The following is a 20,818-nucleotide window of genomic DNA, read 5'->3' on the forward strand; positions in this document are numbered from 1 at the left end:
GGTGATGAAGAGCCCTTGGTGGCTGCTGGTCTCCAGTGAAGCTGCTTGCAGAGCTCTTGGGCTGCAGGCTGCCAGGCCAGGGCACCTCTCCTGTGTTGGAGGTAGGTCATGGTGTGTGTGTGTGAGTGCATGTGTGTGCCTGCAAGTGGTGGTGTTTGCCCTTTTGTTGCACTGCTGAGTTGGATATGTCACCTGAAAGGTGAGGTTTGAGTCTGCTTGTGTGGCGCTCTCCTGAGGTAAGAGCCTGGAGTGGGAAATAGTCAAGGAGCCCGGGGTACTTGTGATCTCTGGTAGAGGCTCTCAGTGGGGTTGTTGGCCTTGGGGTGTGTCTGTGGATGGAGAACTAATGCTGAATTGGCTGCTGCTGATTCCAGCTCCCTGCAGTGCTTTGCTGTTGAAGTGAAGGTAAAAGCCTTTTGTCTGTCTGCTGAAGTGGCAGCAGATAAGGCTGCTGTTCCTAGCAGTGGCAGGTGGAGAAGCCTTGTTGCTGGGAGATGTGCCAGTACCTGAGGCTGCCTTTTGGGTGAGAAGGAATAGGCAGTGTTCCAGGGTTGGGAGTTGCCTTCCAGGGCTGGGTGCAGCAGGTTCACTCCCTGCTTCTTAGTGCTGCCTGTCCAGGTGTCTCTGAGAAGTCTTGTCTGAAGGCTGCCTGGATGGTTTTCCTTGGGCTTTGATGTAGTCAGAGTGACTTGTGTGTCTGGAGGAGCTTGCCTCCAAAGCTGCAGGGCTGCTAGTTGTGGCAGCCTCCTTGCCTGTGTGGGCAGGGAGAGGAGTTGCAGATGGTTGCTTTGACCAGGAGGGGTTGTTGCTCTTTGTGTGCTGTCTTACAGAGGGCTGTTGGTGAAGCGCAAGGGTGCTGTGTTAGTTGTCAGTTTTGTCCTACCTTGCCAAGGGCATCTGCTTGCTGGCAAAGGGGTGGCTAAGGCCTTTGAAGTCAATGGTCTGAGTTTGTTGTTTTGGACCTTATCTCTTTCTCTAAGTTTATTGTCTTTATTGGTGTTATTGATGCCCTCTTCTTGGGGCTTGTAGTTGAAGAGGTGGTTGATGTTGCCTTTGTTCCCCTAGAGATTGTTGCAGGCTGAATGGTGGAGTTGTTTSTGCTCGGAATGCTTGGGTGTTAGGCTTGTTGTCCTGGTAGCAGAAGGATGGCCTGGAGTCYTTGGAGCATCAGMCCAGTTGTAGGTAGGTGAAACCTGGGTGGGTGTTTGCTGTGCTTTTTGGGTCTTTGTTCCTGGCCTGTGGGAGATCCTGGCAGGAGGACCAGGCTGGATGCTGGGAGTAGAGCTGGGCTTKCTTGATGGGTGAGTGGTCTGAGCCTGGTCTGCTGTGGCAGGCTGAGAGAGGGCATTTTGTGTSGTGTCAGTGTGCCCTGGGACCTWGATGTGGCCTGGAGCCTGTTGGGCCGAAGGGAGTGTGACAGTGCTGGGGCTGATCACCCATGAGAGAGGAGGGCAGCAGCTTGAGCCTGGCTGGCAGGAGATGATATGCAGTGATGAAGACAGCTCAGGCAAGCTGCTAGGATGGAGGGCAGGTTGCATCTGTTCACCTGGGAGTGTGTGCTTGGCTGCTAATGTGTACACTGAGCAGTAGCAGGTTAGATGGGGATGCAGCAGCCAAATGGTGTGCAGTGGATAGAAAAGGCCCAGGGATGATGATGATGCAGAGATCACTACCTCTGCTGCGAAATGGAGGCTTTCTGTGTGTAGAGTATATATTGTATATCTGTACATGTGCCCTTCATSTTTGTATATATGTATGCTGTCTCTACCCCCAGTAGTGTGTGACTGAGGCTGTGTGTTGTGTCTTTGCAGTTTGGCCTTGGTGTCTCAGCAGCCTCCTTGAGTGATTATGTCCCTAAGCTCCCTTTGTGGGATGGGGGGAAGTCAGTTTACGTTTTCTCCTTGTCTAGAGAGGATGCAGCTGTTGAGCTAAAGGGTACCCTGGCTGGTCCTGCTGTAGGTAAGTCTCTTGAAGCTGGGAGGGAAGGCAGGTGCCCCATGCCTTGCCTGTGCAGTCCAGATAGAAAAAATAATTAGGGGATGAGAGGGCAGGGTTTGGTCATCTCCCTTGTCTAGTGTCAGAGCCACCTGCCTTCGGAATCCAGGTGTAGCCTGTCTTTGTTTTGGGACACTCCAATGTGCAGGGATATTGCTAGGTAGCTTTTTTAAGAGAAAAAGAAGGTCTGTCTGTCTTACTTGTATCATCTGTGCACATTGAAAATAGCAGCTGTTATTGCAAATGCCTTGTAACCTATGAGGAGAAGCGTGAGCAGCTGGATCCTAAYAGGCAGAATTATCTGAACCAAAAAGTGACCGAGTCCTTTTGTGCATACTGCTGGGAGGCATAGTGTGCAAGTGGACCTTGACACCAACTTAATCACAGGGGCTTATATTTWTGGTACCTGTAACTGATATGTTCATACAGATATGGACATGCTTATGGTAACTAGAATTGGTTGGTGTCTTGTGTTTAACTACTTTAGAGGGCTGCTCATCTGCTTTGTGGAGATGCTGTAACTGAGCTAAGGAAATTACAAGGRACTGTTTGCAGAGGAGTAATGGTAATGATTCTCTGGGTGTCCTCCTGGCATGTTTTGTTTGTCAAGTTCATAGTTACTTATCTCAGGCTGGGCATGTGTTAAGTGTTAAATATATTGGAATAAGCCATGTGGAGACCTGGATTGTCTTGGAAATGTCCTAGTGGACAGAAAAGCATGGGATGGGCTCTTAGTTTTACATAGTTGAAACAGGAAGCTTCTGGTGAGCTGCAATATGAAAACACTTTCAARCCAGTTAAGCTAAGTAATTGGAGGGTCTGTCCTTCAGTGTCCTGGCTGTAGGAGGCATCTGATGCATTGAGGCAAAATGAGTTTACTTTTCTTGCCTTGTTGGCAGTTTCAATACCTAGTTCTTGTCAAATTGTCACGATAGCTGTGATGATTGCAAATGAACTACCACCAGAGCTGAGCTTTTAAGAACCCATTGGATAGCTACTTGAGGCGCTCATTACTCTTGTGCTTCCCTTTAGAACATGTGTAATACCTGGTGATTATGATAATGGCCTTTTTGTCTTTGAATTTGCCTCTTGTATTCATTTCATCAGCGTGTATTACACATTAATGTGCTTCTTAGCAGTGAGCATGTAGAGGCTTAGAAATCATCCCAACCTACTGCTCACAGGATAAGCTGATCAAAGGAAGGGATGAGGCTTAAAGGGGTCAGAGGAGGCCTTAAACATCTTGGCACGGGTGAGGGATAACCGCACAAGGAATCCCCTTGAAATTACAACAGTGGCTCACCCTGAGCTATTGACAGCAAAGATGCTGTAATCTCCTTTTCCCTGTCCTTTTTTTGCCCTTCAATGAAAGGGGCTAGATGCAAGTGGGTTTAAATAAGTGCTAACTCTATTGATTTAATTSTTTTAGGTGAAGATCCTGTTTCATAGCCCTTTCTGTCAGAATGCTTCATTCCAGCTGGGAGTGCAAGTCTGCTGATCTTACGGTAGGAAGGGGGAAAAAGTTGACCTGAGTGTTTGCTAGAATCTTAGCCCTAAAAGTTGTGATGAGAGCTTAAGTCTATCGTTCATCTTACAGGATCCATCTCCTTTTCCTAATCTTCTCCCTTTACAGTTGCTTTTCTGATTGCTAATAATGAAGATGAAATTCAGATCCACCAGTTGGTCTGTTGCCTTTCCAGATGTTTCACAGGGGAATAGTGCTATTAAGTTAGATGGCTGAAACATTGAGCAATTTGTGGCCTGTTAAGAGGAGACTTGGATTTGTGCAAGGTCCTCTGTTAAGATAATTGGGTGGTTTCAAGTGAGGAACTTAAATTTCTTGTTCATGCAGCTGTTTTCATGCAATTACTCTTGTTTTCTTAGAATTCTGCTTGAGAGGTTAAACATGCTTGCTAATCCTTGCTGCTTGATTCATAGTGTGAGGCCTTTTTATCTGGTGGGAGCTTTCAACTGTTGTTTTACAGAATAGCCAAGCCTGTTAGCTTAAGTTTGAGGTGTACAACTGCTGCAGTGTTTTTCTGTTGAGACTTAGAAACACTTTGTTCCAGGTACTGCTTTGTACCTGTTCCTTTCCCTATTGTAAATAGGGAAGATGTTTAGATTGAGGGGGTGGAAGTAGGGGAAACKGAGAAAGGCAGATCTAGTAGCAGGTCATGTAGGAAATGGGCAGCAGAGCTAAGAAGTAATTTCTTAGACTTTGGTTTCCTAAATCTGACCAAAATATTGTACCAAGAGGCCCGGCTGTCCTCATTGGTAAAGAGCTCATACTGGGCTTCTAGCTACCATGACAAATGTAAAACCAATTTCTGAATAGGATTCTTGGTGAGTAAATGACTTAAGTGCTAAGTAACAGCTGCTTTTGATTACTGTGACAGTTGGCAGATTAGTGCAGTGACTGCTTATTCCTGTTTGTCTTAGGAATTCTAGATAACTTGACCTCTGCAGGCTATGTGAAAAGCAGTCCTGAGCTAACCTCAACCTCAGGTAATCCATATCCACTTCTAGGCTGGGCAGTGGGGTTTTGGTGGGAGAGGGAACAGGTTGTTTGGATTGGAGATGAAGCTGATTTTTTCATCTGTAGTGAATCAAAATCTGATGAATCGGAAACAGCCCATCATACTTGGGTTAAGATTATTATGGAGCAACTCCTCTGTGCATAGAGGGTGAAGTCTTGATGCTGGTATCTGCAGTTTATGGTTCCTGGAACTGATTTTTTTCATACAGATGACCCAGAAGCTGACATCCCAAGGTAAGTTTCTAAGCTTTCTGGTAAAAGAATCAAYAACAGTCAAACTCTTCATATGAATTTTCTGGGGAAATTTCAGTAGTATTGAATATCTGTAGGATACCTATAGTGATTTTTCACATGGCCTGAGACATCTGACTGCTGTTTAAATGAGTATGGATGCAGGGAAGCTGTAAGTAATAATTGGAATAACTACAAGTCTCTTGGTACAGAGCAGTTGCCATTTTGATCATGTTATTTGAGGTCAATCAACTGGCTAAAAAGCTTACTTGTATGGACARCAATTGGTGAATGCAAGTAGAATGGTAGTGTGTCTAGTAGTTAACATTTACACCCTTTTGTATGTTCTTGTTCTGCTGTTATGCTGACTAAGCTGTGCTGTGATGAAGGACCAGCTGYGAGCCATACCCTGCTTATTAGGGTGAAACCCTTTGGTGGTCACTTWTTCAAGCACTTACAAGGAAGATGGCTTATGTAGTTCAACTGCTAAACATCTTGAAAGAAGTTGTGCTTCAATGGGTTGCAGCTTCAGAGATTTTCTTTAACTTCAGCTTCTACTTGTCTCACTATAATGGCTGTATTAAGTTACTAGGAATGTTTAGCAGGAAAAATCTCTAATCTTTTCTGCTTTGCATTTTATCCTMTCAGGCTTTCTGTTAATGAGCATTAGCAGCACACTCAGGTAATTATCTAAATTGAATGCAGATGGTGGTCATTACTCTGGAATACAGAACCTGCTGGCACATCAAGTAGCTTTTCACTTAAGAAATTGAAACTTGGTGTTCCCAGGACCCAGAAAAAGATCAGTTTGTCATCAACTGAACATGGCTAGGGTTTGTAATGATGATTTTGGTATCTTTAAGATCCAGGTTTTTCCTTTTTTTTTTGTGAAGGAAACCATGCCTGGAGCAGAGAGAATGGTTATAGAAAGGAGTTAATGTATTTTTTTGCAGGTCCTGTTAGTCACTTTAGAGATAAAGGTCTGCCTGAAAATAGCCATGGTCTTCAATTTCAGGTTAGTGAGACCCCTTAGTCCTAGGAAAAAGGCATGTGTGTTCATCTTTTCTATTTTTGTTAGAGTAGTTCCTGACTTTGCTATAACCTCTTGGCCCTTATGCAGGCAGAGGATGGGGCTTACAGAAAGGTCTTCTCATAATCTGCTTATTGCTTAAATCACCTATATGACCAACCCCTTTCAAATGCTGCTTYGTGGGAAGGCTGACAGTCAGGTTATAACAGGCTGGCCAATGTGAAGAGCAAAAACTTTCCTTGTAGAAAACCAGCATATGGGCCTACAAATATACTTGATTTCYGAGTTTTGCGTGATTGAACAGAAAGACTTCACATGGCATGTTTCTGCATTTGCTATTTGACTTTAATTTTGACTAATTTGCAGAGTTCTTATGTTTTTAGTATCTGCCTCGAGATTCAGAAAAGGATTTGGCATGTTTTATTACTAGTAGTTTTACTAGACCACCCACATGGTTCCATTCAGCTCTCAAATAAGAAATGWGTAAGCGCTAAGTTTTTGCTATTCTGTTTGTCATATAGACACAAAATGCTAAAGATGACTTTGTTAGGTTGTAATCCTTAGATGTTAATTATAAACCAATAATCACACAGGGCATCAAGTGGTGAGCGGAACAGTGCCAAGTGGTAGTTGTCCAGGCTTTTTTCTCGGATGGATTGTACCTGAGGAAAAATCCAGCCTTGTGAAAAGAGGACAGGAGGGGCTGAACTGGAGTATTATCTTTTTTGAGGCATGCCTGTTGAGTATGACAGTCATAGTCAAGAGATCCCACCCAGGGATATCTCTGGAACATGCTGCTTGAAATGAGTTTCTCAGCCTTCCCTTTCTATAGCAAACTTGCTGTTTCTGGGTATTAGAGGAGAAAGATGGAGAAGATGGTTTTGAGCTGAACATCAATCTGAGGCTTGCAGGGAGGAGGCAGATGGATATGAGAAGGAAGGGGGACCAGGGCAAAGCTTTTTTGTCACAGTATGGCTTCTAAGGTGACTCTTTTTGCCAGGCAAGAGCAAGCTGCATTTTACAGGTATTTGTATCACAGTGGTATCATCTTGACTACTTSATTTCCATGAGGAAGATGGAGGAAGAAGGAAAGGTATGGTTTTCCTGTTTAATGAGAACCTAAATACCTGCTTTGACACAGAATGCGCCTACCAGGAGGAAACATGCTTGTGTGGCACTTRGTAGCCAGGATTGACTAGTTTGGGTTAATTCAGGTCATAAGGCAGGTAGAAGTGGTTTGCTTTCAGACAACCCCTCATTAGATCAAGTCATGGCTTTAAAACRGCTTAGAAAGCTGTCTTGCCTATCTTGTTTACCCGGCAGATGATATAACCTGCTTGGGAAGAAGTAAACATAAAAATGCTTTTCCTTCAAACAAAACAATTCAGGCTCTTGCAGTGGTGGGCTGCACATGTTTATAGCAACTGTTCAAAGTAGTAATATCTGGTCTGTCATGTTGCTGGTGGTGCTTGATTTTTCTCAAAGTTTGTGASATAAGGCAATCCATTTATATTACATATTCCTCTACTGCATTTCAGTCATTACAGATGATTTAACTGTGTCCTCATCTTTGAGAAATACTATTTAAATGTAAATGCACCCAASTGGAAAAGGGTGGTTTACACCTTTAACTTTTTTAACTTTAAAATGAATGCAACAGACAATGGAGAAAAACTCTGAGAAATGCTTAGCTAAACACTGAGGTTGTACAGCRGTGACTTAATTGTCTGTGGTGTTTTAAAATGATACCTTTGCTAGAATAAGTGTTGATTCTGTTTCAGAATTAGATAACAGAARGATGCAAGCTGGGGAGTGAGTCCTTTTCCAAGAGCTCTGCGAGTTTAGTGACCTGTAACTAAATCTGTAAGRATACAACTGAATCTGTCATGATAGAAAAAATGAGCCGTATACYAAAAGAAATCTGCCAGCTAGCAGGAGACGCTTTGATCATTACATTGAATATTATTGCTAATGCCTTTTAAGGAACAAAGAAGAATCAGTAAAGCAGCACACGTGGGGTTTTGATCTACTAACTGTTGCTTCCTTGTTGTGTTCTGTTGTTTCTGTTCTGTGCCTAAAATCAATCCTGCATGTCAGAGCACGGCCTCTGGCCCGTGCTTTCATATGGGCAGTAGTTGAGAAGCCTTTTTTTCAAGGTGAGGCCTTTTTTCTTGTCTGCCTACAGTACTGTAAAAGCTGCTGATAGAGAGCTGCTRCAAAACGCACAGCTAGCCCAGTTGGAGCGCTCTGGCCTTTCTTAATCACTACTGAATATTAATTGCAATGCAGTATCCAGAGGTTTTGGTGTCAGTTAATGCTTTGTGTGCTGTCATGCTCTGAGCTGTCTAACCCTGATGTTCTGCATTTTATAGTCATTTTCTTAGTTGGGTGGCAGCTGATGTAAGCTGATACATTATAAGCATTAGGTAATGTTTAACTTTGTTATTAAAACTGTTTAAAGCATGGTTCTTGTCACTTGAAATATGTTTTTTGTACTATAAGTTTCATGTAATATGAGGGAAGTCTAATTCACCACTGAATCTGGAAAGAGCTTATATGGATGACTCATTCTGCATGGCTCTTGGCCTGTCTCCTGTCCTGTCCCTTTGGGGCAGATGATTTTGTAGCTTCCAGATAGGTCATTAATAACAAACACAGGGATTCTTGTCCGGTAGAAGAAAAAAGCTAATAATGATAGGAATAACTTTGTCCTCAAAGTGAAATGGAATTGAAGTTGGAAGCTGCTTTATGATTAAGTAAAGCTTTCCTGCTAGAATCATTTACTGCTGACAATCTGTAGTCAGTAGTGTTTTTCCTCACTGCATCATTCTTTTTTTTCCACAAATAGTAGTGTGTTGGGGCAGATGGTATCCCATGGCAACTGCCTCCAGTGTGAGAGGCAGCTAACTTTGGAAGTGATCCTAAATCAACATAAGTTTCCTGGGAAGCTCAGCATAGCTGTTCCCCTTGCCTCTGTCTGGKTGTCTCTTAGGCCTTTTACTGTCTTGAACTGTCTGCAATGTGCTAGAGACAGATGGCAACCTATTCAAGGCATCTGATGCAACTTCAATACTGGTGGCTGCCATGTGCTGATGGGATTTTTTAAATGTCCTGATGTGTCTTGTGTTTGTTCCACCACTGGAGGTTTAAGCAGAGCTTGGATGGTTGTGATGCAACTGTTGAAAGGTCTCTCTTGACCCGGCAGTGGGAAGAAGCAATGTGCATGTAGGTTTGAGAACTTCCAGTGTATTTGTGTTACCTTTGAAGGATAATCATAGCATCAAATTCAAGTAGTAGTATTAGAAGGGTTTGGCAGATGGTAATGAAATGACTTCAGACAAGCACTGGTATGAAATACAGGAGATGTGTGCAGATGTTCTAGTGAGATGTCAGGGACAGGAAGGGCTTCTACAAATGTATTGGCAGCAAGAGGAAGACSGGGGAAAATGTTAGTGTGTAGCTTAATGGGGCGGGGGCCTTGGTGGTGGAGGATGTGGAGAAGGCAGAGGTACCAAATGCTGCCTTTGCTTCTGTCTTGCCTGCTAAGGCTGGTCCCMGAGAGCTGTGGAGCCCAGATAAGAGAACCAAGAGAGGAAGACTTTACACTGGTTGAGGAGGATTGGGTTAGGCCTTTGGCAAACTGGACACCTGTAGATCTATGGGCCCAGATGGGAGATGCCCAGAAGTGCTGAGGGAACTGGTAGAGGATATAGCTCAGCTGCTCTCCCTTATGTTTGAGATCTCATGGAGAGCAGGGGAGGTGCTGAAGGACTGGAASAAAGTCAGTGTCTCCCTAGTGGTTATTAAGGGCAAGGAATTGCTGGGGAACTACAGGCTAGCCAGCCTCAGCTGTGTACCTGAAAAGGTGATGAAGCAGCTCATCCTAGAGACCATCCCTGTGCATGTCAGGGAAAAGGTCATCGGGAGTAGTCAGCATGGATTCACCAAAGGGAAGTCATGTTAAACTTGATAGCCTTCTGTGTTGTGATGACTGGTTGGCTGCGTTGAGCAATGGATATTGTGTACTTGGACTTTGGCAAGGCTTTTGACAGTCTCCCATAGCATCCTCGTAGGAAAGCTCTGGAAGTGTGGGTTYGGTGAGTGGACAGTGAGGTAGATTGAGAAGAGGCTGAATGGCAGAGTTCAGAGGGTGGTTAAAAATGGGGCTGAGTCTAGTTGGTGGCCTGTGGCCAGTYGTGTCCCCCAARGATCARTACTGGGCCCAGCACTGTYGAACTTGCTTATGAATCCATTGGCATGGGGACAGAGTGCACCTTGAGCGAGTTTGTGGATGATACCAAAGTGAGTGGAGTGGCTAATATGGGAGGGCTGTGCTGCCATTCAGACGGACCTAGACTGGCTGGAGAGTGGGGCAGAGAGGAACCTCATGAGGTTCAACAGTGACATGACTGCAGAGGTGGGTGCCAGAAGGAGTCAGTGCCACCTGCCAGGATTGCTGAACTGCAGCTTGACAGCTATGTGCAAAGCAAAAGGAATGCCCTGGGTTGTATATCAAGAATGCTGGTGTTTGATTGTGTGCTCAGATCTGGTGTAAGATCACAAAGTTCACCTGTTAGGGCATACTGGGGAGAACAGCTGGTAGCCCTTTCTCTGCCCTTCTAATCTGTTCTGGACTTGGACCAGTGACCTAGAAGAGATGGACTGAGATGCTCTGCCTGTATTCTGGTATCGCAGGCTACCTACAGCTGCCCCTCTATTGCTGTGGAGAAAGTCTCATTGTACATGCTAATGGAGGGAGATGCCTCAGACTTAACTCAGAAACATGATATAGTAGAGAAGCTTTAATTTTTTCGGTTGTGTGCAGACTTGGAGGTTTTGGAGACATTGCMTCTGTGTCCACATAGCTCTACTCTTTTTTTATGGGGTGGTTTGCAGTATATGCTTAAGCTTCTAGCAGAGTCTGAATACATGAAGCATGCTGGGGAGCTCCTGGTTAAAACTGCTTGGTGGGAATTATCCTTCCAGCCTCTCTCCATGTTTCCCTTCCCCTCACCTTTGCCTAGTGACTTAAAGCAGTGTTGGCAGGTTTGGGAAGGGCAGGYAAGTGCTAAGTTCTCCGTGCAGCACAACTTGCTACCTGTGACACGAACTTGGAGGTGGCTGCCGTTGCACCAGGCTGCTGCAGAGCCAGGTTAATGTTTTGGTCTGACTTCTGTATTGTAATGGTCCTTGTTTAATTAGCAGTTAGATGCTTGGAAATCGCTTGGGTGAAAGAGGGCAGAGAAAGTCAAGATGAATGGTGTGATAGTAAATGTCTAAAATAAAGCCTGGTAATTAACAGAGGGTGGAATGAGCATTGTGATCTGGTTTAATCTCTTGTAGAACTTGTCCTGAATGAGCTATGATGCTAACTCACAAGGTAATGGAAGATGGAGTTTTATTAAATGCACAATTGCAGGAGAGCCAAAGAATGAAAATAACTTCACTCAGTTTTCCATATTTTCCATTTAGAATTCTGGCAGTAACTGCCAGTCACTAACTGCCAAGTGTATAGATTAAGGTGTMAACTAGTGTTGTGCAGAGCCCTTGTTTATCTAACCAGGTCTGTGTGTGGCTAATATGAGAAATAACTAASACTTGAAAAGAGCTACTATGCAGAGTCTTATTGGCAGTTTTTCCTCAGTGCCTGACTTCTGCTTGGTAAGCAATTGAAATGGGTTTTTCAAAATAGAAATTCCTAGTGGTAAATAGGTCTAGTAAGGTCCTCCATACTTGACCTTTTGGTGGAGTGATAATGCTCTCTAAAAATAGTTCAGTGTAAATATGATTGTTCAAATTTTCCTTTGGAATCAAATTTAGCAGTAGATGCACACAACATGTGAATATTTGTCTTAGGAGAAATTCAGCCAGCTCAAAGCATTTCTCTTGTCTGACATCTGTTTCTGTTCTTGCTGGACTTTGTATACAAGGTTTCCCTTGTATAGCTAGGTCAGGTATGTCAGGGTTTTCSATGTTACATTCTTGTCCTCCTTGGATGGAGAGGAAACACCAGGAATCAATAGGCACAGTTGGGTGTTGGAAGAGTTTCTTTGCCTTAGATTTCAGTAGAAATCTAAGCTCTTGTCATGAATCCTTCTGCTTCSTCATTCATACCAGCAGCACCCACAAGGTGGCAATGTCCCACAGTGGAAATCTTGCCGGAAGAGAAGGCAAAATGGTATGAATAGGGTTTTACAGGAAGGCGTTACTGCATGGTGTGGTTTCAGCAGTGRATTGAGCTACTCTTCACTGAGAGCCTTCCTGGCAGCGTGCACTTCTGGCCCAGGCAGCACTGTCAAGAGCTCTCCACTGCTCGACTGCTGCTTCATGCCATTTGCAAACTTTCCTTGATATGTGTGTTAGTTTTCTGACTTTGTACTTGGGAATCCTAAGCTTTTTTATCTGCTGCAGTGCCTTTTTCTTGTTACTGTTTATTCTCTATTTTTAGCTGTTAACCTCCTTTTCTAGCTTGTTTTTACCCACTGTGTAGATGCATGGTATTGATATAGTTGAGCTAAGTGGCACAGCCACTAATTGGTCAATATGCTTTGCAAACATTGGTTTTATCTTGAGGTTTGTTGCTGCCTCAGAGCATGATATAACTGTATGGATGTGGCTCTTGTCTTGAAAGACATTTCACTCTGCTGTGAAATGGCAGGTGAGCTGTGATGTTTCCCTTAGTATTGCTTGAATGAAAATGCAGCATCAGGACATGCCTGGCAGTGTACTAAGTTTGTCTTGGCTGAAGCAGAGCCTGGCGTTAACTATTCCTGCACTCAGAGTATGTCTGTAAAACCATCTTGATGCCTTGGAATCTGTTGAAGTGGTTATGTCATTTTGACCTAAAAGCCAGTCTCTGGAGGTATGTAGAGGGATAGTTTAGTTGACCAGGTAGCTAGGGAAACTGTCCAGAAGCACACTCTGGCTTTAAAAGCTGTATATGATGAGGTACAACTTGAGTCGTTGTCTATAATCCCTTAACATTATGATTAGCCTCCCCAGGCATTTTTCTGTTGTTGAGTGAAGTACTGAAATGGTCTGTTCCTGTAACATTGTGAGCTGTTTGTTGTGTTGGGTGCCCAAAGGAGGCCTTCATATTCCTGTTGTATTGGAATGCAGAGACCCCCATCATTGGTGAAGATCCCTGAAAGCTTTAATTTTAGCTGCTGTACAGTAACACAAAGCTGCTTATAAGACAAGAAATAGCCCACAAAGGCTGGAGTCTGTGAGCATTTAACTGCCTTGATAGTTGTTTATATATGCTACTTAACAGGCTTGGAAAATCAGTAAATGTTTCCTTTGGCTTTATCTGTCTTGGGGGGGAAAAATATTATATGGAAGTCAATTAGGAGAAAGCAGAACTGAAGCTGTAGCCTGACAGCTATGCAGACAKAACAGCATGAGCTTGCAGTCAGTCCAACCTAGCTTGGGAATGGGGCAGCTATTTCCAACTTGCAACTTGGTTAATGGCCAGTTTGTGTGGACAGGGTTCTATAAGGGCACTAGATACGAGGAAGCATCAGTCGAGTGTTCCTTGGAAAAAGGGCAGTTGGAATATGCATATTTAGACTGCTATTTACTGGAGACAGAGCTCATGTTGGGAATGCTGACAGCCCAAGGATTGTCTAAAAATGCTTTGCAGGATTTTGATTCCTAAAGATTCCCCAAGCAGTCATGCCAGCTACCAGGAAAGAAAAAAGGACCTCAGTAGGGTCAGTGATGGCTTTCTCTACCTCATGCTTTGGGCTCAGCCTTGACTTTGTACTTCTACAGGCTTAACTTCTAATATTTACTTAGTCGCTTCCTCTGAGATGTTCCAACTTAGTTTCCCTCTTTCCACTGTGAAAATACTTCAATGGGCTTCGTGTGTCTCAACTAAGAAATACAGAAAGCTGCACTGAAAAAGTTTGATCAAATGCAGGGTGTCTTCTGGTGTTATGCTTAAGGTTTCATGAAGTGACTAGCCTCTTCGATAGCCTGCCTTGCTGAAACCAGTTTAAGCTGTACTCATGGCACTTGTCACTGGGAGGGGAAAAAGTCCCACCCAATTAGTTATTCAGTGGATATCATAGTGTTACAAATGGTTGTCTTTTCTACTATATTTTTCTTTTTGCTCATATAGAGCATGCATAAAGTAGGCATTATAAATACAGCACAACTGAGGGAGACAGCTGAGATGAGAGGGTTATTGGGTATAAAATCTTTTATATAAGACTTCTTAGTTTCTTTTAAGTAATAGAGCTTTAGGGGAATGGAATTTCATCTTTCTTAGGTGGAAAAAAAACAGGAAAATAGCCATTGAAAGCAGTACCAAATTCCTAGGAGTTGCTCTGCTGACATGATTGCGGAGAGGAGCAAGGGTCCTGAGGAATCCTGCAGAAGAGCTGTGTTGGCTAGGTGAGGTACAGAGCACTGGAGCCGGCTCCTAGCGTGCTGCAAAAGAGTGTTGTGTCATCTCAAGCTGACAACAGAGATGGGGAGGAAAGGATGAAAGGAGTGGAGACAGGATTCTTTTCACTGCCCATCTGAAGGCTGGCAGGTGGGCAGTGATGCAGTAGCCCTCAGTTTTGAGGGGTTTGCCAGAAGGTCTGCATACCCTTGGCAGTAATTCATYTTGACAGCCCCAGCTGTCAGTCTGATAGAGGTGTCCTGATGCTGTTGTGCCTGCCACTTTGTTTTCTTGGGCTGAGGACTGAGATAAAAGCCAGATGATGGGCTGCCTGGTGACAGGGGACAACAGGGGATTGGTTGTGGAATATTTTAGTTGCTTGTTACAGGGTTTTTTAAGAGTTGTTAGGATCGAGMAAAAAGGAGGGGGGTATATGCAAGGTGGGAAAGCAAGTTGGGCTCTATTTGAGACTGCTTTTTGTGGGGAATAAAACAAGATGGACTGTTCTTGTTCCACATGAGTTTGCATAGAAGTTCTTATGCAGATTCAGTTTTCATTCTCATGCCCTTGCTGCTAGTGTCTTCTGTGAATTTAAATACCTTTCCTATAGGACAAATGCTTGTTACTGTTTATACCCTTTATAGGTCTAATGGTGCATGCATTTAGATTTGAGACATGCATTTCACAGTTGAAATCCTGACCCCCCTTAATGGCTGGCAATTCTGTCATTACTTGATATTGTTGATACTTGGRCAAGGGTTAGACCTTACCAGAAGAGCTGAGCAATGTGTGCATTTATATCCCTTTTTGGGCCCTTTTGGTTGTTAAACATGGTCTTAAGTCAGTAGTGCTGAAATAAGTTTGATAGGACTTGAAGTCAGACCTCCATAGCAAGTTGGCATGTGGAATCCTTTGGACTAGCAAGTAAGTGTGGCTAGCAAGCAAGTGACCTGGTGGCTACTGGCTGGCCAGTCCCTCAGAGTAAGGGATGTTTGGCATCTGCAGGATGTGAGTTCCTCTAGTCCCCAGGCAGATGGGTGGTGTTTGTGTCAGAAAAGACTTTGGAGTTTTCTTTGCAGCTTTGATTTCTCCTGCCTCCTTTCTTCCTGTTCCAGTGTAAAGAAGGACTAGGAAGAGGTTATAGTATCCTGCTTGCATCTAGCCTCTGCAGCAATGGCCATGTGGAYCTTTGGCTGTCATAGTTCACTTTGGTCATGTCTGCCCATTCTTCAGCTTGCCAGAGACCCTGCATTAGAGTTGGGTCATAGTGAATGTGAGCTGATAGGTTGAGAAGCAGGCTAGGAAAACATGTTCTGTGAACAGCATTCCCAAGTGCTGTTTTTCTTAATTCCTTGTTTGCTGTGGATAAGCTGAATGTCTCCGTTAGGCTGAAATGAGCCCATCTGTTCAGGTGGGAAACTGCAGCATAGAGCAGTGTATTTTGAAGAATACCCTGTCACAAATAGGACCCTTAAGCCCTGGTGGGRAGAGGTACTAGCTAGAGTGAAAGGCCTCCCCTCTGAAAGAAAATGACATATCCACATCTCAAAGTATTTCAGTTAACTAAAGCTATTCTGTTAACTGTGTCTCATGGCAAGCAGTTTCCACTGACCTTTTTTCTGAGCAGCRTGAGCCACTTAGGTGTAATTTAGAGCTAACCTTAATAGGGCAAATGACATAACTGTATGTATAAACCTATGTCAGAGGTATACATCTAAGTATCATATTCTGTACAAGCATGTTACAACTGTATGCAAAGGTTAAAGACAAGTTATATTCTGGYTTATGTTAACCATGTGTCTGCTTTCCTACCCTCAAGCAGGTCTATTCTGAAGTCAGGCTGACAGGCCTGTARTTCCCAGGATCTTCCATTGGACCCTTGTAGATGGTAATATTGTTGGCCAATCTCCAGTTGTCTGGAAGCTGTTGAGCAGGATGGCTGACTGTTGATGGAGAGGGGCTTGGCCAGTGCTTCTGCCAGTTCCCTTGACTCTGGGTGGATCCCATTTGGCCCCATAGACCTGAGGTGATCCAAGTGGAGTAGTTCTCTTCTGCTCTCTATAGATTCTTCCATCTTATGGGAGGGCAAGTACCTTGAGGATAACTTTGTCTTGCACTTGAATGTGGAGATCAGAAGCGATTAACAACCTCAGTCTTATCCTGGGTGACAATATTTCCTGCTGTGCTCACTAGAGGGAGATTCTTCTTGGCCCTTCTCTTGTTTATGTATTTGTAGGAACATTTTTTGTTGCCTTGTTTGTTTTGACCATTTTCCATGCTGTCTTCTATRCTTTAGAATCTAAATATCTTAGATGAAAATCTCATCTCAAATCCTTGCTTAGGCTAAGCCAGGACCTGCTGTATTATATTCATTTTTGTAACTTGCCTAGCCGTTTTGCTTGAACTGTATGCTGGTGCCACTGAATCCCTACTGTGACAYAGACATCAGACTGCCTTGATCCTGCCCCAGTCACTCCTGTGATTTCTTCCTTTTCTGCTCCAGGCCCTTGGCCAAAAGAAGGGGCATTTGTGTTGTGTCTAAAKGGAAAATAACTAACTTAAACAGGCATGTTACTGCAGCATGCCTGGCCAGGCAGAGAAGAGGCCCCCTGCGACAACAAGCTATGGGGCTGGCAGCAGCCTCAGGCTGTTCATTAATTGCTAATCTCTCTCCTTGCTGCCTGAGGGCTAGATGGTGAGAGGACTGRTTGCCTCTCTAGTGACAGTGTCCCTCAAGCTGTGGCAGCACTGGCATCCCCTGCCATTCCCTCCAAGCAAACTATCTGCCTGTGGAATTGGCAGTTTTGTGTCCACTAGATATAGAAAAGATGTTTTTTCTTCCCTGCCTCTTGAACTGGTTGTGCTCGAGCACTTGGGCCCTGTGCAAAGCATAAGAACTTGTGTAAGATAATTAGGAAAGCTCTGTGCTCCTGTTGCTAGTGGTGAAACTGTCTCACTGTTTAGAAGACCTGCTGGCATCAAATGAACACTCTTTACATCTTTAGTACCTCTATTTATGACTTTTCCTGAAACATGTTTTTTAAAAAGGCAAGTGAATGCAGAGAGCACAGGATTGGTTTGTCAGGGAGACTGACGCTACTGTTGTGATTTTCATTATTGCCTTTGTCACTGGTACTATTAAAGCAAACTGACTCTAAGTTTGAAGTCCTGTTTAAGGATTACTTTTCATGAACACGTTGGAATTGTTGATCTTTGGAGAATGGAAAACCCARGTAAATGCTTATATCAGGAAAGTGCAAATCCCATTCCTTAGGCCATCTTGCTGCTGTGCTAGTGTTCTGCACTATATACACCATGCTTCAAGCAAGCTTGCTGGCAACCTCTATTTACAGCTTGAGTCACCAGCCCCTGCTAACTGCATGGTAATACAAAACAAAATGAGGGTGTGAGGCATTCAGGTCTCTTGATATGTTTTAGCACCCTGTCCTGTGATAGAGTTTGTCTCGGATGATTCTAGACCTCAAAGCTGAACTGGGCTTGGCAATTCCTTAAATACTTAAGTACAGAATCAATTCAGATTGATAGAGCATTTCACTGCAATGCAGGAAGTCTGGTTCTTCAACTAAGATGATGTGATTTGAGTTCCTGCCTCCTTGCAACTTGCTGTGCTTGCACCCTTGAATATGTTCTTGACAATTCCTTGCTTGTGCTGGGACATGCAAGTTGGGAGCAACAAATGAGGAAGCTGCAGTGTTGTAGCTACCCAGCTGTGCTGGCTTTGTAGGAAGAAATTCAGCTTTGTCTAGTTGGTATCTGGCTTAATTGACAACTTAGCCACATGGGTAAAAAGAAATTTCTGACGGAGGTCAAAGTAGGGCTGCTTGGTATGAAACTGCCATGCAGCAAAGGAGGATTGAAGCGTGGAGAGGCTGAGAGCCGTGTGGAAGATGGCAAAGGGTGACCCAAGACAGCGTCAACCATGAAGAGACCAAGTGACCCTTGAGCAGCACAGACCAGCATGCACAGATGAACAGCCCTGTGCACAGCAACACCTCCTGGGATGTATTTGGCTGCTTCTGAAGTGGAGACAACCTAATCTGGAAGCTAGGTAACCCTCCTGGATCACAGGGGTTTTGATTTCAATGTTTGGTTGGAATAGTATGTGATGCTGAGTCACCTCTCTTGCTGGGATGAGAGAAGCACCATAAGAAAGAGGAGACTGAGTGATAGCTAAGGAATTGGGAGCTTCAGCTGAGGGGAAAATCTTTGAAGAGAAGGAATCACAGCAAAAGCTTGAGAGTGAGTGAAAATAAGCTGGGAAAGAAGTCTGGGCTGGTGAATAATCAAGTAATCAATTAGATGTTGGGAAGAATGGGAGAGGATGCAGCAAAAATAGAGAAGACATTCCAAGGCTTGGATTCACATCACTGGAGCTATATATATTGATATCAATGTATGTATTTGTTAGTGATAATGAGGCAGCTCTGGAAGACAGGGAATGACCTGCAGTGAGTCATCTGTCACTGCAGCGTGGTTGTGATTGGCATGGATTTGTCTGGAACATGGAAGGGAAAAGAGATATGTGGGCTCTATTTCTATTACTGCTTTATATGCACAGCATGACTTAGTTCCCTATGATGCTGACTGTCTGYGTGTGTATAAAAGCAAGCTGAGGTTAGTGCTTCCTTATCTTGTAGTAGGTAAGATCYAGCCCAAGCTTCTGAGTCCTCGTTATGTTACCTGTAACTTCTTAAGCTCTGTTATAGGAGGCTTTAGAAGTTACTTGTTTTCTGAATTGCTTTGTAATTTTGAGGCCAGGTCTTGGTTGACCCTCATGGATTTAGCTGCTCTCTTGGCTGACCAGATAAACAGAGGGGGCTGTTTTAAATCAGTTCAGAAGTGTTCATCTGTGGCTTTGGCCCTAGCTAAACTGGAATTGTCTTTGAAACTGCTTTTAWTTAAACAGAGGCAACTTGAGAGAGCAGTCTTGAAAAAGCAAGATGCTAATCTGAAAGGGAAAAGCTGGAAAAGGGGGRCCTTCTCTCTTGGATGGGCACTCTCTCCTAATGTCAGCACTTTGACATATCCAGTGCTATTAAGTCAGTCCAATTTAACATGACCTTTTCCTACTTGCATGGCAATAAAAATGCACACTTTATTTTGACCTATACTGTTTGTGCTGCTTGCTTGGACAGCCTACTGAAACAGCCAACTTGAGTCAAGTTTAAGCCTGAAGCTGCTGTTAGTACCTTATTATGATCTACCTTATCCCAAACAGCTGTYCAGTCAAGGAGGCTTTGTTCTCTTGTTGATGTCCATCTTGTAGGCTTCTAATGCATGGTCCATGAAAACAACAGAAATCCTTGCTTATATCTCACATAAAATGCCCTCTGTACAGGTGTTTTATAGCAGCAGAAGTTTTTAAAGGGAGTTGGGAAGCTGAGGAGAGGTTGAAAAAAGCAACTTGCCTGAGATGCTGTGAGGCTTGGGCTTAGTGTTGCTGTCCAGTGTTGGGCATGCATGAAGGGGCATCTTATTGCACCAAGTGGAGGCAGTACCACAGGGGCAGGACTTGCCTGTGGCCAGAGAGAGTCCATAAGGAGCTTGGTGCTGGATTTCGAGCAGCTGCTATGCAGAAGGGGAGTCACTTGCTCTCAAAACTTCTTGTACTTATTAGAAAAGTGTTTGCTTCAGGGCATTGCTTGCAAATGCAGTCTCTTTATCCAGCTGCATGGCCAGACATTATTCAATAACTCTTGAGTAGAAAAGGTAGGATACAGCTGCATGCGAGCCATATGTTATTCTCTTACAACAGCGTGTGTGTCCTTGAAACACAAGCTGCAGTGCTGCTAGTGTTTAGAAATAGTCTGCATGCACATGGATGTTGAGAAGGGGAAGAGAAAGCAGTGTTGCCTTGAAACTGTAACCTTGGTTGCAAACAACAGAGCTAAATCTCAGTCTTGGGCTCCATCTGTTATCTCTCTCCTCCCCCGTGATTCTCACACTGTTGCCATCCTTGTCACAATCTGCTTTTCCTAGAGCAAGGAGCCAGGGATGCTGTCCAGGTTATTTATAGACRACTGCAGCAAGGGGCCCAGTGCAATTTTTGGCTCTTAAGTTCACTATTTTTTAGCCCTGTATTTGATTTTTGGTAGCCAAATGGCTTGCAGAAGATGAGTGGACAGTGACACTGTAGCAATTTGTCAAGCATAAGTCTTAACTGAGCCTGTGTTCAGGGAGCCATCGGGTATTATTTCTCTGAATTCCCTTATAGTGAGATCAAGACGGAGGGGCTGAGCTGGCTGCTCATACCTTSATTAGATAACTAGAAATATTCTTTTGATTTTTTCAGCCCATGCCAGGACTGTGGATTATACTGCAATGAGCCAGCAGTAGTTCAAAAAGTTGTCAGTAAGGAAACTGTTSAAGTGCCGCAGCTGCCCTTGGAAAGCCCAAAACAAAGAAATGAAGACCTAGGGGGTGAGTATTTTCAGCACTTAATGGCAGCCCTAAAGGACGGGTGAGGAAGGAGCCAGGTAACATTTAGCTGAAAGCAGCTCAACTTCCACTTGCATTAAAATTCTTGTCTGCATGCAAATGACAGCCTGCCCCTTGAAAATTTGTGCTATCSTCAGGTCATAAGATAAATTATTCAAAAGCTTTTTTCCCCCTCACA

The 20,818-nt window shown here is 43.9% G+C and overlaps 1 long non-coding RNA gene across 1 annotated transcript; it reads left to right on the plus strand.

The window, feature by feature from the left end:
* Positions 1-6: 6 nt before the first annotated feature.
* Positions 7-20,616, plus strand: LOC112954774. Its single transcript, XR_003250783.1, has 5 exons — positions 7-101; positions 3,425-3,500; positions 4,435-4,500; positions 4,598-4,765; positions 20,495-20,616. It is a non-coding gene; the product is annotated as an uncharacterized LOC112954774 (long non-coding RNA).
* The last annotated feature ends 202 nt before the right edge of the window (positions 20,617-20,818 follow it).

Source organism: Nothoprocta perdicaria, unplaced genomic scaffold, assembly GCF_003342845.1.
Source record: "Nothoprocta perdicaria isolate Ctin4 unplaced genomic scaffold, notPer1 scaffold_507, whole genome shotgun sequence".
Taxonomy (NCBI): Eukaryota; Metazoa; Chordata; class Aves; order Tinamiformes; family Tinamidae; genus Nothoprocta; species Nothoprocta perdicaria.